Below are 16853 nucleotides of genomic sequence, written 5' to 3' on the forward strand. Positions count from 1 at the left end.
TTTTGCGGCATCTGGGTCTTTGTTATGCCCTGTGGGATCTAGTTCCCTCGCCAGGAATGGAACCTGAGCCCCTGCATTGTGAGCTTGGAGTCTTGGCCCCTGGAGCACCAGGGATGTCCTTCTTTGGTATATTTAAAGAAACTAGAAGAACTGGAAACACAAACAAGGAATAGAGGGCTACCCCCAAATGACCAGGTTTCTTCTTTCTCTCCTCTCGCTGACCAATTCAGTCCAAAAGCTATTAGCGGGGGCCAAGCAATGTAGCTGTTTGTGTTGGAGGAGCTTTTGTGATCCTGTATTATGTGGTGTCAGCTGAGGCCAGGGTGAGAAGAGCATCCACGTGGGGGATAGTGTCAGCGGCCTGATGTGGGCTGTTAAGGGTCCAGGTGAGTCCAGGAGAGCAATTCCAGGGGCAGGGGGTGCTTAGTAGCAGTTGGCCCAGCTTTTTAGAACCTGAGAGGAGGTGGAGGATATTCATACGGGGAGGTCTGGCACGATGTTTCAGGATCTGATGACAGTAAGGAGGACAGCTACATGGGATGGCAAGTAACTTGTAGGTTGATTTGTGTCCTACAAAAATTCAGATGTCCAAGTCTGCTGTAGGCTTAGGGATTGTGTCTCCCCAAAGTTCACATGTGCAATCCTAACCCCACAGTGTCGTGGTCTGTGGAAGTAGGGTCTTTGGGAGGTGATTAGGTCATGAGGATGGAGCCTTCATCAATGAGATGAGTGCCCTTAATTCTGTACTGGGATTGGCAAAACATATCTTGGTTCCTGCCTCATTTTCCTAGAGTCAAAGGAGACATGGGCCTTTACGTGCTCTACAGATACACCTGTCACTAACTCTGAAATATGTTTGGAAAAAGATAGTAACCAAGCATGGTGAAGAAGGCTTTCAGTAGCAAATGGTGGGGGGTTGGATCTTGGCAAAAAATGTGAGAGTCTAAGATGATGACAGTCTGTGTGGGAGCAGCTCTGGCCAGAGTGTCTGAGCTTGGGTGAAGTGAGATGGGCATCCACAGGGAAGGGTGAAATCAGCCTGGACTGTCAGAGCGTACGTGGGGTGAGCTGAGGGTGGCAAAGGCAGCACTTAAAATCTTTTTAAAATGTGTTGAAACCTCACACTGAGAACTATAAAACAGTACTGAAATGGAGGAAATGTATTCATGTATTTTTTTTTATTTATATAGTATTTTTAATACATTTTTTTAAATTTGATTGTGCAGGGCCTTAGTTGTAGCTTGCGGCATTTTCAATCTTTTTGCAGCATGTGGGATGTTTATTTGAGGCATGTAGGAAGTAATTCCCTGACCGGGTATTGAATCTGAGCGCCTTGCATTGGGAGCGTGGAGTCTTAACCACTGGACCATCAGGGAAGTCCCATTATATAGTTGTGATGCTTTGACATCTGGGGCCTTGCTGACACTGGAGGGACTGCCCCTCCCAGGGTTGTTCAAGTCCTAGAGAGAGTCAAGAACTCACCTGTGAGCATACCTTTCAAAAGCAAGTCAACCAATTGAAAGGCCATAGCCCCAGTCACTACTGATCTCCTCTACTGGGCTGTCAGACTTTGGGCCACTGTCCACCTGCCCTAATCACACCAGGGCCAGGTACTAGACAACTAGGGACAGCCCCTATGACCCAGAGCCCACTAAAATTATTCAGACTAGCCATGTTCAGTCTGCTTACCTGCCTCACCAGTAGAAACCCCAATAAAGGTTCTTGCTCCCCATTTACCTGCTCCCTTTGCCTCCTGACCAACCCAGGGCCTTCCTCATGTGGTTCCTCATGAGGTGCTCCCTCCTCTTGGGAACTGCCACAAACTGTCTTTTCAATGGCAGTCATCTCCTAATCTGTTGGCCTTACCATACCTGAATAATAGTAAACCTATGTTAAAAGACAAGACCTAAATTAAATGGATACATATGCCAGAATCATGAACTGGAAGGCTCCATATTGTGAAGCTAGCTGTTCTCCCAAAATAAATACATAGAGGCAACACAATCCCAATGAAACCCTCAGCAGTTTATGCATATGTGTGCATGAAAATTAATATGTTATTTCTGAAATTTATATGGAAAGGCAAAGGCCAGGAATAACCAGGACAATCATGTCCTGGATGGCTTATACCAGGAGATACCAAGACCTATTATAAAGCTACTATAGTTAACTAAGTAGTGTATTTGTATGAGGATAGACCTTTTAACCAACAGAACTGAACAGAGATTCCAGGAACAAACCCACATAGATAATCTGATTTGTGATATTACAGGACTCTAAAGAAAGGAGGAACCTGGTGGGCTGCCTTCTATGGGGTCACACAGAGTCGGACACGACTCAAGTGACTTAGCAGCAGCAGCAGCAGCAGCAGCAAAGAACGGATGTTTTTTCCAGTCAGTGGTACTGGGTAAATTTGGCAGTCCCCAACCTTTTTGGCACCAGGTATTGGCTTCGTTGAAAACAATTTTTCCATGGATGGGGGGTGGGTGGGGAGATGGTTTGGGGATGATTCAAGCGCATCTCATTTATTGTGCACTGTATTCCTAATTTAATGCCACCGTTGATCTCAAAGGAGCTAAGAGGTACTGGTCTGGGGCCCGGAGGCTGGGGACCCTTAGTGAGATATCCAAATAGAAAAAAAGTGAATGTTGATCCCTGTCTTACCTTACACAAAAATTATTTCCAAGATGAACTGCTGATCTAAATGTGAAACGTGAAACAGTAGAACTTTCAGGAGACATCTTCATAATAATGGTCATGGAAAAACTATGCAAAGGTAAGGAACAGAATACATGGAAAGACGAAAGAAAAACAATACAAATGGAAAAGTCTTCACCTTACTTGAAATCAAAGAAATGAAAATGAAATGAATTGTTAGGTATCCTTCTTGTTTGTCAGATACAATGGTTATAAAGTAATACTTTACTTTTAGCGAGGGTGTAATGATATGCGCTGCCTTATACTTTCTTAACAGAAGTGGAAATTTATATAACTTCCAAAAATCAATCTGAGAAAATTCATCAAGAGTCTGGAGAATGTTCATGGCTTTGATACAATTCCAATTCTAGAATTCTCACCTAAAGCATGAGCACAAAAGAAGATAAGCATATATAAGGAAATGTTTACAATAGCATCCCTTAAAATAGCAAGGGCTTCCCCAGTGGCTCAGAGGTTAAAGCGTCTGCTTCCAATGCGGGAGACCCGGGTTCGACCCCTGGGTCGGGAAGATCCCCTGGAGAAGGAAATGGCAACCAACTCCAGTATTCTTGCCTGGACAATCCCATGGATGGAGGAGCCTGGGAGGCTACAATCCACGGGGTCGCAAAGAGTCAGATATGACTCACGGACTTCACTTCACTTCACTTCAAAATAGCAAAAGAAATAGAAACAAATTAATATTGTCTAATTTGGGAATACTGTTCATGGGGTTTTCAAGGCAAGAATACTAAAGTGGTTTGCCATTCTCTTCTCCAGTGGACCACATTCTGTCAGACCTCTCCACCATGACCCGTCCGTCTTGGGTGGCCCCACAGAGCATGGCTTAGTTTCCTTGAGTGAGACAAGGCTGTGGTCCTATGATCAGATTGGCTAGTTTTCTGTGATTATGGTTTCAGTGTCTGTCTTTTGATGCCGTCTCGCAACACCTACCATCTTACTTGGGTTTCTCTTACCTTGGACGAGGGTTATCTCCTCACGGCCTCTTGAGAAACCTATCTGCAGGTCAGGAAGCAACAGTTAGAACTGGACATGCAACAACAGACTGGTACCAAATAGGAAAAGCAGTACATCAAGGCTGTATATTGTCACCCTGCTTATTTAACTTTTATGCAGAGTACATCATGAGAAACGCTGGGCTGGAAGAAGCACAGGCTGGAATCAAGATACCGGGAGCAGCATCCAGGAGTTGGGCAGGCAGGCAAATTGGGTGGGTCACAGGCCCACACCTGACCTTAGGTGGGGATGCCAGGAGCTGGAGGTATGCCAGGCCCATGAAGGGAAGTACCCGATGGATGGCCCAGGCCGGCAGATCCCCCAGGACATCTGCAGGCCGCCTTAAGCAAGGGGGTGAGGGCTCAGGCTAGAGCCGGCTCAGGCAGGCAGGGTAGAGGCCTGGCCCCGGGGCCCTTGGAGGGCTCCACTAGGGGCTGCCAATCGACTGGGGCCTCCCTGAGTGGTGGCTGGAACTCAGGATGTGTCTGCCAGCTAGATTCAAGCCCTCCTGGAGGCGGCCAGCGAGGCGGTCATTCCTCTCCTCCAGGTGGTCCAGGCAGGTGTTGACCTGGTCCAACATGGGGTTGATGGCTGCCTGTACTGCTTTTCGGGCAAGCCGTCGACCTTGCCTTCCGTGCTGACATCCACAGGCACACCCTGTTCCACGTGTCCTCCAGACACTGCAGGCTCCTGCACCTGCAAGGCTCATGTGGCGGCCGTAGAGCGAGACCGCACGTTGGGCACACGGACGGCCGAGGCAGGGAGGGTGGAGGGCGGTCATGAAACCCTTGTGCTCATTGAAATCGTCCTCCTGGGGAAAAGAAAGCAAGACTGTCACAGTCTGTCCTGATTGAAAATGTGTCTGCTGGGTGGTGGGCTCGGGTATCTCCCCGATTATTCCCAAAGACCTTACAGGCTGTGGCTGTCAGCAAACTCACCTCTTCCCACCCAGGTCTAAGGGCCCCCCAGAGCTGCAATATGTCATCTCCTGCCCGAGGGGTTCCTCAGGATGTGGAGGTCGAAGAAGGGCCTCTGTACTGTCATCACACCTGTAATTTACTTCTTTTTCTCAGTATTATGACCTACTCCTGTTAAAGAATGACTTATCCATTAAGATGTCAGCTACCTGACTTAGCTATCCAAGTCCAAGTAGGCAGCCAGGAGAGAAACAGGCTGAGATTTGGGGTTTGGTCCTACTTCTCACCTCTCCACCGAATACAGCACTGGCAGGTATTAATTCAATAATTAATCAATTGACACATTTTGTGTTTTGTAGGAGAACAAGGGATTTTGGACCTGGGGAATACTTGAGAGGAGTCTGCATCATTTCTTCCATGCACTGAGGGCTTTTTATGGGCCAGGCTGTATGTGTCTCCCTCAGAACTGTTGCTGTGGGGATAAACGTGGTGCTAAAAGGGGATCTCTGTGAAGCACTGGCTATCCCGGCACTCAGTAGCAGGGTCTCACTGCACAGGCACATGCATGTAGCCTCCCCGTGACTCCTGCACCATGTGTGCACTGCTAGAACTCTGTTATTTTGGTGGAGATCAAGGGTCTCTTAAATCTGGAAGACTCAGTGTTCCCCTCCCAACCCCACCACCACCACACACACTCACACTCAGAGCAGGGGGTCCCTGCCTCCTTCTACCCTCCTTTTTCCTTAAATGTGGTGTCAACTTGGAGATGAATGACTGGGTGACAGGAAGCCTATAGGAAAAGGGGATGAGTAGGGGCCTGCCCATTCTGGGCTCCTTTTCTGCTTTTTGTTCTGGTACTTTTCCCCACCCCAGGTATGCCAAGACTAGAAAGGCATGGAGCACCTTTCTCCCAAGTGTTTGGGAGTGACTGGTGTTCATCTACTGACATTCGGGATGGTTCTCCAGGTACTGAGGGATTCTGTTGAGGCCCGCAGCAAGGGTGGATTAGACTGCAGAGGCTGTGAGGATCCTGGAAGGTGCTAGGGTACAAGTCTCCTCCAGACAAAAGCAAGTGCAGGTTAGTCTGTGCCTTGCTTCCTGTGCTGGTGTCCTATCAGCCTTCCTCCTCCTTCCCCATTCTGTTTTTTTTTAATTCTGTCTCTATATCCCTACAGCGATCATCTATCCATCTATCTGTATCCCCGGGACACAGGCTAGGGACACAGCCTACAATTGCATCCTGGTCTCCAGCCACGGTGGCACAGACATGAAGGTCGGGTTCCTGCTATGTGTGGTCTGAGTTTGTCTGCTGATTCAGACAAGTGATCTGGGCCAAGTATGGGCAGCCAATACTCTTCCAGATGTAGATCTACTCTCGGTGAATGACCCAAGTCCCAGAAGACGACCCACCACAATTTCTATACCCTGGCCCATGTTCCACGTCAGCTCTCCTCAATACACATCTCAGCCTGGTGCAAGTTTTTTCACAGACAGGCCTGATACAGTCAACCAAATCTTCAGTACATTTTTGCCAATTTCTCTTATCAGGGCACCACCCTCGTTGTGCCTTCTGGTTAAACCAATGAGTGGACAAGGGAGTTTATCTCATTCTCATGAGGAATATCGAATATCACGGGGTCTCACCTAATGAAAAGTACTATTTCAGTGTCCCCTTATGTGCTATTGAATATTCATATGTATTGCACTGAATATTGAGCTATATTATACCAGGAGAAAATGAGCGACTAAGCTGATGAATTGGAAACTGGTGCTACAAGTTTTAAGAACAAGAGATACAGATTAAGATGTGTAAAAGTTAATCAGTCAACAAAGACATTAGCATAGATGTAAGTAATAATTGTGGAACAAAACTACTGGCAAACTGGTCAACACGTTGTGAGATGTGGATTATGTTACATGAATGGTAAGTGGAAAAAGAATCAGAGAAAGTAGACGAGTGTTGGCAGAGCTAGCATGGGAAAGTCTCCAGAAAGGAGGTTGTATTTGACCAGAGACCTGCCTGGTGATAAGGTAACAGTCCTAGTTAGTGTGTGTTAGTTACTGGTCTAAATGCTTGTCATGAACTCACCAAGGGTCATGGCAGCCTGATGACAGAGTTCTTATTAGGATCCTCACTCGACTGATTAGGAAACTGAGGCACAAAACAACGAAGGATATTCAGCTGGTAGGAGGAATAATTGTGGTATGAATCCCAAGAGCATACCTCAATCCCATGTACTGTACACAGTAGGTAAGAAGATATGATTTTCCTCAGACAGACCATGAATGTGGAATGAGGTATCAATGAGACAAGAATGAAAGGCAGGCCTTTTCTGGTGGTCCAGTGCTTAAAACTCAGTGCTGTCACTGCTGTGGGCCCAGGATCAGTCCCCTGGTCAGAAAACTAAGAACCCATAAACTGCGCAGTTAGACAAGAGAAAAATGAAAAAGAATGAATGTTGGCCACAGATCGAGGAGACACTGGTGATCTGAAAGATAGGACCTGTGTGGTAGTGGTCATTGTATGCCAGGGATTGAGAGGGTCCAGCATGTACCCATCTGCTGATGCCAGTCAGAGCAACAAGCCTAGGAACACATGGGAAAGACTTGGCAGATCCTGGGGCAGGATTCACATCAATGGCCCCAGTCTTATCTGTCTTCCCTCCCCATGTGGATTCATCATCCGTTACTGATTACTGGACAAGGCCTGCAAGAGCTCTCCTGCCCTCTGGATCATTGTCAGAGGCTCACCTGACAACCCCAGTTCTAGAAGAGCTCACCTGTAAGCTTTCTCTGGGCTTGCAAAGGAACAGCTAATCTAGTGGAAAAGAAACTCCTCTGAGCCAGTATCTGGCTGTTTGTTTCTGGTATCTTAGTTTCCTCACTCATAGTTTGGAACTAATTTTCATGTATTTGATTTTCCTGTTTCTTCCGAATTCTATTTGAGGACTATGAAGCCAAGTCTAACAGCTGCAGCTGGATGCGATGTTCCAGATTTAACAGTCAGAGTTATTCAAGGAAACAGAACCAATAAGAGACATTTTATATCTATCTGTCTGTTTATCTATGTCTATCTATACCTATCTATCTATCTGTATATTGGCTGTTCGTTTAGTCACTAAGTCATGTCCGACTCTTGTGACGCCATGGACTGTAGACCGCCAGGCTCCTCTGCCCGTGGGATTTCCAGGCAGGAATACTGGAGTGGGTTGCCATGTCCTTCTCCAGGGGATCTTCCTGACCAAGGAATCAGGCCTCGGTCTCCTGCATTGCAGGCAGATTCTTTACGAACTGAGCTATGAAGGAAGCCCATATATATATGTATACATATATCTATCTATCTATATATCTTGAGGTTTATCTTGAGTTTAGTTCCCTATTTATGGAGGCTGAGAAATTCCACAATCTCCTGCTTACAAGGTATAAAACCAGGAGAGCCAGTGGTATAATTCAGTCCCACTCTGAAGGCCTGTGAACCAGGGGGGCTGGTGGTGTGAATCCAAGTTGAGGAGAAGGAGAAAACGAGGAGACTCGTTCTATCTCAAGGAGTGAGATGGGGAAAAAACAGGGAATAATTTTTCCTTTCTCTGCCTTTTGTTCCATTTGGACCCTCAATGGATTGGATGATGCCTACCCACATTGGGGAAGGCCTTCTCTTTCACTAAGTCACTGATTCAAATGCTCATCTCGTCCAGAAACACCCTCACAGGTACAACCGGAAATAATGTTTAATTTGGACGCTCCATGACCAGTCAAGGTGGCACGTAAAATTAGCCATCACAGTGGGTAGGGCCACGTCATGGACTGCTGCATAACACTGTGCACACCACGCAGCCTCAGATACCGTCCTAAAAGATCTCTCCCACGGGAAGGACAGTGCTGGCATCAGATCATCTTTCCTCGGAGCACTGTGCACTGTGACCACGCAGTCCAGCTAAGGGACCCAGTGGCTATGTGGTCCACACACCATGTGGAGTGTAGATGAGTTCAACACTCAAGGTAGTCAGGCCTAGGGGAAACTGCACCTTCTTGTTTGTACAACTTACAATTTGAGAGCAGGTGCAGAAATCTCTCAGCAAGAGGATTCCTGGAAAGAAGTAGGCTTCCAGTCTCATTTTGTATAACTGTGAAGCTTAGTGACATTTGCAGCAGAGATATGAAATCCTCATTACTTTCTTCCTATAGCAATAGGAGAAATAACTCTTGTGGTTGGGGTGGGAACATGGATTCAGGAAAAGAGCTAGGGAAGTGATTTATGCCTGGGCCTTATAGGAAGGACAATATTTTCACAGACAGAAAAGCAGGAAAGGATATGGAATTCTTGAAAAGGGTGGTACCAATCCTAGCAAGCTTCTAAGAGTTAGCCTGTTGTCAGTGTTCCCTCGTCTTCCCCAAATGTCTGTAACCTGAACTGACTTGCAAAATATCCAAGTGCAAACCTTGGGTCCCTCACACCACGAACAGCCCTGTACTATCTGACCCCAGGGCTCAGAAACAGTCCTCTGCATCTCTGCTCTGATACATCTCCATGTCCGTATCTCATATGAAGAACTCACATTTTGCCTGGAAGGAGTAAAACCTGGAAGGCTTCCTGGAGAGGGATGGAATTGACCTAGGCCTGGGTAACTTGAACGTGCATGCTTTCCAAAGTCTAAGATGACAAAAAACAAAGCACAAGGTATGTGCAAGGGCCTAAGAAGTAGAGCTAGGCGTAGAGGGATGGACAGGGATATAGAAAGACATAGGAATAGGAGCAGAGATTTCATGACGTCAGCCGGGCCTTGGCAAATGGACAGTTTCCCACCAGTAGACCTCCCTGAGAGGAATGGCCAAACTCCCCGTCAATCATTGCAGGTCCACCAATGACGATGTTGGGAGGCGGGGGCGTGAAACGTTGTGGAAGAAACCCTAGCGCGTGCCTAAGCTCTTGACTGTCTTGACTGTTCTGTGGGGGCTTCCGTAGACCGTTTTCCTCGGTTAGGATTTAACATGGCGGCTCCCTTTCCGGAGATCGCAGATGTGTAAGTTTTACTAACTTTATTCGTATCTGGCCGTCTGTGGTGTGATTTGGAGAGTCGGGTAGATGGTGTGTCCTCATGGACACTTTGACAGACGTGTCTGCGGGCTCCTGGGTGGATGGCGGAGAGGATCTCTCAGGCACTTCCGGGTTTGGTGTTGGGCATTATTGTAATGGCATGATGAAACTTGAAGACGTTCTTTGTTCAAAAGTGGGTCTCAGAGCCTCCTTCCCAATTGTGGTCTTACTGCTTTGTCGTGTTTGCGGCTTAAAGTGAGGAAAGGGCGGGATCGTTTGGCTGGGTGGGTTGGGGTGCCGGACAGTCTGACTGGTGAGGGGCGGCCGCCATGGAGCTGATTCTGCTTTCTATTGTAGGGCGTTGGGGGTGGATATATCGTTGCCGGGGCTTGCTTCAAATGTTGATCTTGGCCATTTTGGTGACCTTTCTTAACCATTGAGGGTCTTTCTGTTCTTTCCTACATGAAAGGCTCTGAGGGATCGTGTGTGGTGTTAGGACAGCTGACGGCCCTGGGCTGCCTTGGTGATTTGTGGATCAGGGGAAGGGGAAGTTTGCCCCAGCCACTCATGTTACGAGCTTCCAGCTTACCTAATTTTCCTGCAACTGTGTTAGGCTGTCCATCTGTAAGCAAGTCTCCTTGTAGATCTGTATAATCACTGTTTCCTTCAGGACCTGGTGATGGCAAAATCGAGTACTGGCCAGCCGATGGGCCTGTAAGGAGAAGAGAGTGGACCCGGAATTACCTGTCCAGACCTGGCAGATGAGTAAGTGCAACCTTATGTTCTGTGGGGCCACAAATGCTGGGAGGAGGGTAGCATCCATCCCATCAGCTGCAACATTTTTTAACATGGTGTTGAAATGTCTTCCCTGGGTCTCTAAGATAGGAACTTGCAACAATGTCAGGATCACTCCCTGAGCGCTGCTCAGACACTATGTTTATAATCGATGTCTTTAACTAGTCAGTGGCATCTTGTTCCAGTTCAGCGTGAGTGCCATTATTACAGACATACTGAATTTAATAGAATGTCACCTTTCCAAAAAGCCTGATCTTGCCATCTTCACATCAGAGTTCGGATCTGTCTTGTTATCCTTTTGGATAACACTTTTAATGCCAGGCAGAAGCAGGCTGGACTGGATGGGATAGTGAAAAACAAATTTCAGGAATCCAGAGACTGTGGGAGTGCTGTTTTTTTCAGGTAGGGGAACATGGATTTGAATGTAATTTCAAGCCAGCTCTATTTAGGAAAGGGGAGAAAGGTGAGGCCTGTACACCAAGTGAGTGGCAGAGAATGATAGTCTCCCAGTCTATCCCCACTATAAGTGTGTGGGCATTTACTTTGCAGGGGTCCTGGAGATGTAGGCTAACAATTCAAGTAATATGCAGGTCAAGACTTCATTAAATATTTACCCTTCTGCCATTTGTAGGGGAGGGGGGCGGGGGGCACAATACTGTTATTTTTTGCCTTGCAGATGTTGCTGAGACAATGCCTCCTGTTTCATTAAAAGTAAATTTTAGTGTCTGAGTCTGACTCTTTCTTACTATCATCTTTGAGCCTCAATTTCCACATTTGCCAAATGGGAATCACACCTTGCTCTCATGGATATCTCTTGTATGTTCTTGTAAAGTGCTCAGCACAAAGGAGGCACTGAAGGGATTAGCACACAATTTACAGAATATGGGAACAGATCACTGTGGCTTCATTTAGCTCGTCTCCCTACCTGTGCAGGCCCCCATTTCAACCAAACATTTGTTTCCTTTCACAGGGCCAGCAAATTTCCTCAGATGTTACAGGGCTTCTGTTTGGAAACCAGCCTTTTAAATCCTGCTGTGATGCCAAGAGATAGCCCAGCAACTCATACCTTGCCTTACTCTGAGCCACTTTCTTGTGTGACCATCTCTGACGCCTTATGCTGAAGCTGATCTGGCTCAGCACCAAAGTTCTGGCACCAAGACGGTGCTTGTTAACTGGCAGTGCCGAAAAGGTCTCCTCGCTTTCATTGTCTGTGTAAACTTACTTCTTTTCTGGGCAGTGGTTACTTTGTTGAAAAATCTCTGGAAGAGTTTTCACAGTTGGGGTGGGGGGAAAGCGCTAAACAGAAATTTGAACTCTTCTAAGGTGCATTCCAAGACACTTCTAAGCTCCAGTTTCATAGAAACCTCGGGCTCCTGTGTTGCTTTATTAGCATGGGTTTTATCCAGAAGGTGGCATCACAGAACCTGAATTTCATTCACTGAAGGTTAAAAGACAATCCACATTTCTTTGTGATTGGAAACTAAAGTATGTAGTTTTATGAGACCATGTTTAAAGACTCTGTGTTTATCCCTGTAATTGGGAAAATTACTTTAAAGCTGTGAAAGATGGCGGTTGTGATAGCTTCCTAATCAGTGAAAACCTGAAGCCTGAGATACTTAGAAAAACCTGCCCTAAGCCCATGTTCCTTCCCCAGGTAACACAATGATGATCAAAACTGCCTATTTCCTAGTCAAGACAATTGTGAAACTTAAGGATAACCGTGAGGCCTTCCTCCCCTTCCACACACACTTGTTCCCACTGCCATCAACGTCATCTTGGCTGACTTCATTTGAGGCAGGGGTCAAGAAAACCTAAATGGATGGTTTAAGAGGTCAATCTGCTGTGTAGTGGCACTTCAAAATAAGTCACAAGGTTGAAGATGCCAAAAAGTTGACTCTGCAGTTGGTGCCAGTGTCACAGATCAGGGCTCTCATGGAAAGAGAAGGTAATCCTCTTCTGAATTTGAGATGGAATCTAGCTTGCTGGTTCTTTCCCAGGAATTCATTCCCAGGCCAGCCATGTCACTTAGGCTCATGAGACAGTACCTAGTGAATGTCTACTCACTCGTGGGAATGTGAATGTTCTAGAAATTCTTGGTGTGATGTATTCCTTTGGATACATACCACAAGTGGGATTGCTGGAGTAGATGGTAGTTCTGTTTTTCATTTTTTGAGGGGCTTTCATACTGTTTTCCATAGTAGCTGTACCAATTGAATCTTGAACTAAATGAGTTTCATGAGTGGTTCTCAGGCCACTTTTGATTGTCGGTTCTTTTCAGGAGAAGTACTGTAGAGATTAGAGGCTCAAAGTGGGAAGGAGTTCCCTGATCAGGAAAGATGGAATGACTGACTAAAAACAGACCTTCGTTGGGGTGCCTAAGCCCAGAGGTGGGGAAGGGGCTGGGAAGAGTGACCCTCTGTAGAGCTGCTCTCAGAGCACAAGGAGAAAGCTGGACAGGAGGACATAGGCCCTCAATGTGAAAGGTGCATTGGACTTTCTGTGGTCAAAAGGGTCTCCTACCTATTTCTCAATCCCTGGTACTGCCTGGGATTATTGTAGTGAGGGGACTGAAAATAATAGTGCACATCACTGAGTGTGACATGAGAGTGGATTCCTTTCAGGGAAAGGTGAGACTTTCATGATGAAGGCTTTACCCTATGTGACAGCATTCCTCAGAGTTCTAGACGTCACTGTTAGGGATGTTCTTGTGTTCCTGCTTCAGTCTGTGCACTGCCTTAGGCTGTGAAAACAGCTCAGGAAAGGTGACCTTTCCCCCTCCTATACTGTGGCCTAAAGCAGTAGTCTGAGAGAATCTCCTGGGAGGCGCCCGCTGATGTTGACTACAGTTGGTTGAGTAGACCGCTCAGCTCATCTGTTGAGACTACCTGTGGCCATAAAGAGGCACATGAATGTGAACTGGTGTTGCTGGTGTGTTCTACTGATATACCAACTAGACACTTCTTCCTTTGACACTCACACACCTCAGGTGCCTTGCTAAAGTCCTAAAAGGTGCATATTGGCAATGGCAGGATGTGGGGCATGGGAAATGTTGAGTCTGGGGCAGAAGTTGGCGGTAGCCTGATGTCAGAATTCTGTGCCATTGCGCCGAGCGAGGGCACACTGGGAATTCTGAGGAGTCCCGACTCTGTTTGTCAGAATGTGGTTGGAACTTTGCACATTCACTTTCTGCACTCTTCCACTGAGCACACTCTGCACATTGGCTGGAAGACAGAGGTCCAGTGGGTCTAGTCAGTGAACTGTCCACGAATCCGGGGCCTTTTGCTTCCTTCGGGGCATATGCCGATGAGCATGGATGTGTAGGAACCTCCCGAGTCAGGTGCCCCAGCTGGAGGATGAAGCCCTTGTATTCCTCTTGCTGGAGAGGGCTGCATCCCCAGGCTGTCGCTGTCTCTCCAACCCGTGTATCTGCTAGAAAGCCTTTCTAGCAGAAAGGCTGGCTGGTGGTTGCTCCTCTTCCATTTGGGGTTTCCTGTTGGTGGGGGTGACATTGCCTCAGGGGAACCTTCTCTGCACTCTCAGGGAAGAAGGTGTTGTTGGTCAACAGTGGAGGGACAGTTATGCATTGTTTGTGGTGTTGTGCTACTGGAGTGGGGGAGAGGAAAGGGGAACTCAATTGGGGGAGGGACAAGGCCTGATGGTTTCCCCATGTCAGGCTTTTGCTTTCTCTTGATTCGGGAAATTTGGGCCCAGCAGGACTATGAGGAGGCGGCTCTGAGAGTATAAGGAAAGATTGCCAGTGGGGAGGACAAGGGTCTTTGGTGCGATGACTGTGGTGGGCATTGTGGGTTCAGGGCTCTTTCCCCTGTCTTCTTTCTCCATTCTCATGCCCTTCCTATGGGTTAGCATAGCTGAGTCACAAAAATTAACAATGGACCCTGATGGATATACTATAAGAAGTTACAGCTTTGGTATAAACTAGGACATTTATTATGGGAACAGGATTGTTTTCGATTTTCCCAAGTGAATTGTGATTTTGTCTGCAAGTGAAGGCTTTGCTGTCTCTTCCTTGCTCTGTGTTGCCTAGACCTGTGACAAATGGCTGGTGTGGAAGGGGAACTCTTTGTCCAGCTGTACTGTTGCCCAGTATATAATCTAAGGGAGTTCTGAGAAGGGACTGCTGTTGCTTACACTATTTTTTCCCCCCCGGTGATATTTCCTGCCCTTTTCCTGTAGCTTTATGGGCTCTTGGTCACTGCTTTTTCTGCCAGGTCCCTGAAAGAACACTCATGGTTTTTCAAATACCCAAGAGGCTTCTTTAACTTACAGAAAAGATTTGCATACATTGCAGAGAGTCAGAAATGGCAACCTATTGCCTGGAGAATCCCAGGGACAGCGGAGCCTGGTGGGCTACCGTCTGTGGGGTCACACAGAATCAGGCACGACTGAAGTGATTTCGCAGAGTCAGACAAAGAACTGACCACAGTACAGTTTTTTGGGAAATGTGAGAAAGAAGTCCTCGTCCATTTTCAGCATGAGCAATTTCATTTTCCTTATTTGAGTGTCCCTTACAATGTGCTCCCCGTGAGATACCAGGTCCCCTGGGGATCTTCACCATCCCTCCAAGTGCTGATTCTAAAGTTCTGGCCATAGCCAGACCTGGGCAGAGGAATTCCTCAAGAGGAACTTGTGGAAACAGCACCTGAAGGACAAGTAAAAAGGATGAGTGACTGCTTGTCCTCTCGGAGCTTTTAAACCATACATATGTCCTCAGGGCGAATTCTCTGTGATCAATAGGATCACTGGGGATGAGGATGAAAAGTACAAACCTCGTTTAGAGAAGGTTTAAGTCACTCTGCTGACGTCAGCAGTCTGTTTGCAAGCGGAGCTGAACTTCTCTCTCACTGTCCCTTTGTCACGTACTCTGAAGGAGCAGAGATTTGATCTCCAATTGGCAGAGGTCCGATTTTTGTGTCTTGTGGTGCATAGGACCTGCTAGAATACTTGGGAGGAGGCAAGGACTCAGATCCGGCAGAGATTTACTTACAGAATTTTAGTGTGCAGCTCTGTCAAAAAGAGTGGACAGAATGAGTCAAATCTGTGCATTCCTGGACAGTTTGAATGGTCTCTTCATCCCTATGGATTTAAATTTGCCCTCCCAGTCCACTGTGCTGACTCCAGCATGCACCCATAATGGGTTACTGAGTGTCGCCAGCGAGGCCACCTCACAGTTTTGATTTGGGTTGGCTTTCTGAGCTTCCTTTGCTTCTCCTTATTCACGTGCAAGCCTACTATATTACTTCTTATCAGCTTTGGAAAAGAGCAGCAGTGGACCCACTTCAGTGAATCCTAAGGAGATTCACTGGTTTACCCAGCCTCCCCCATCAGTCAGACAAAGCACCTTCCAGAGTGCTGAAAGGCCTGTTGTAGATTTTCCTCTAGTAGGTTGTCAGAATACTGAGCTACAGGATATAGGATATAGTTAAAGCCAGGAACCAAGCACCTGTGCATCTCCTCCAGACCCCGGAACTGATGTGTCCTGAAAAGGCTAAGAGAGTGGATCTTGATCTGTCATGTTTTTATTACTAAATACTACTACTAATAAATTATGAAGGTAGAATGAAACTTCAGAGTGGATGGGTGTGTTTATGGTATAGATTATGGAGATGCTTTATGGATGTATACTTATCTCCAGACTCATTCGATTGTATACATTAAGATGTGTACATCTTTTTGTATGTCAGTCATTGCTCATACCTCAATAAAGGGGTTTAAAAAATAATAAAAAAGAACCTTCCATGGTCACAAATGAGTGTCACCTCCCTCCAAGAGTTTTTATAGTTTAGAACTGAGAGGGAAGAATATTTCTCCTTCGGGAAATGGTTAATACCATTTACAGCTTCTGAATTATGGTTTTGCCTTGGTTTCTCTATATATACATAGTATCTGCATTAGTGGTCTATAAGGTTACCCTTTAGTCCATAGGATTTTGAATTTCATAGAATCTCAGCAGTTCTACAGAAGACTACGGCTTCATGCGGAGGACCTCGTCTCAAGGAGTGGCCCTGTGACATCAGCGAGTTGTCATTTGACCAGAAATTGACTTTGGGGTATTGTGCCTTTGGGAATGGCTTGGACTTTGGGTTGTTTTCATTTTGTATAATATGTGCTTTTGTGCTTCCTCAAGAAATCTTTAAAAATATTGTACCCATGGGGGCATGTCAAAGTGCGTGTGTGCTGTTTTTGTATTCCAGATGCTTGAAGGCACTGTCTCAGGCTGATTGGTCTCTCTAGCAGGCCTCATTTCTCTGAGACCTTCCCACAGCCTTCTCTTTTCTGTGCCACTGAGTTTCCTGGCCGTAGCTACTTGGTTTGGAATACTTTTCATCTTATCCTAGTTGAGCCAGTAATACTTTTGTTATGGTTTGGGACTAGAC

General features: G+C 46.6%; 1 long non-coding RNA gene and 1 pseudogene across 1 annotated transcript; one reads left to right on the forward strand and one right to left on the reverse strand.

Moving 5' to 3' along the window:
- Window positions 1-3898: 3898 nt before the first annotated feature.
- On the reverse strand, window positions 3899-6062 carry LOC122690319 (annotated as a pseudogene).
- Window positions 6063-9517: 3455 nt separating this feature from the next.
- LOC122689645 lies at window positions 9518-12006 on the forward strand. The gene is made up of 3 exons (XR_006339864.1): window positions 9518-9649; window positions 10334-10428; window positions 11429-12006. It is a non-coding gene; the product is annotated as an uncharacterized LOC122689645 (long non-coding RNA).
- Window positions 12007-16853: the final 4847 nt, after the last annotated feature.

This window comes from Cervus elaphus, chromosome X, assembly GCF_910594005.1.
Source record: "Cervus elaphus chromosome X, mCerEla1.1, whole genome shotgun sequence".
In the NCBI taxonomy this organism is placed as follows: domain Eukaryota; kingdom Metazoa; phylum Chordata; class Mammalia; order Artiodactyla; family Cervidae; genus Cervus; species Cervus elaphus.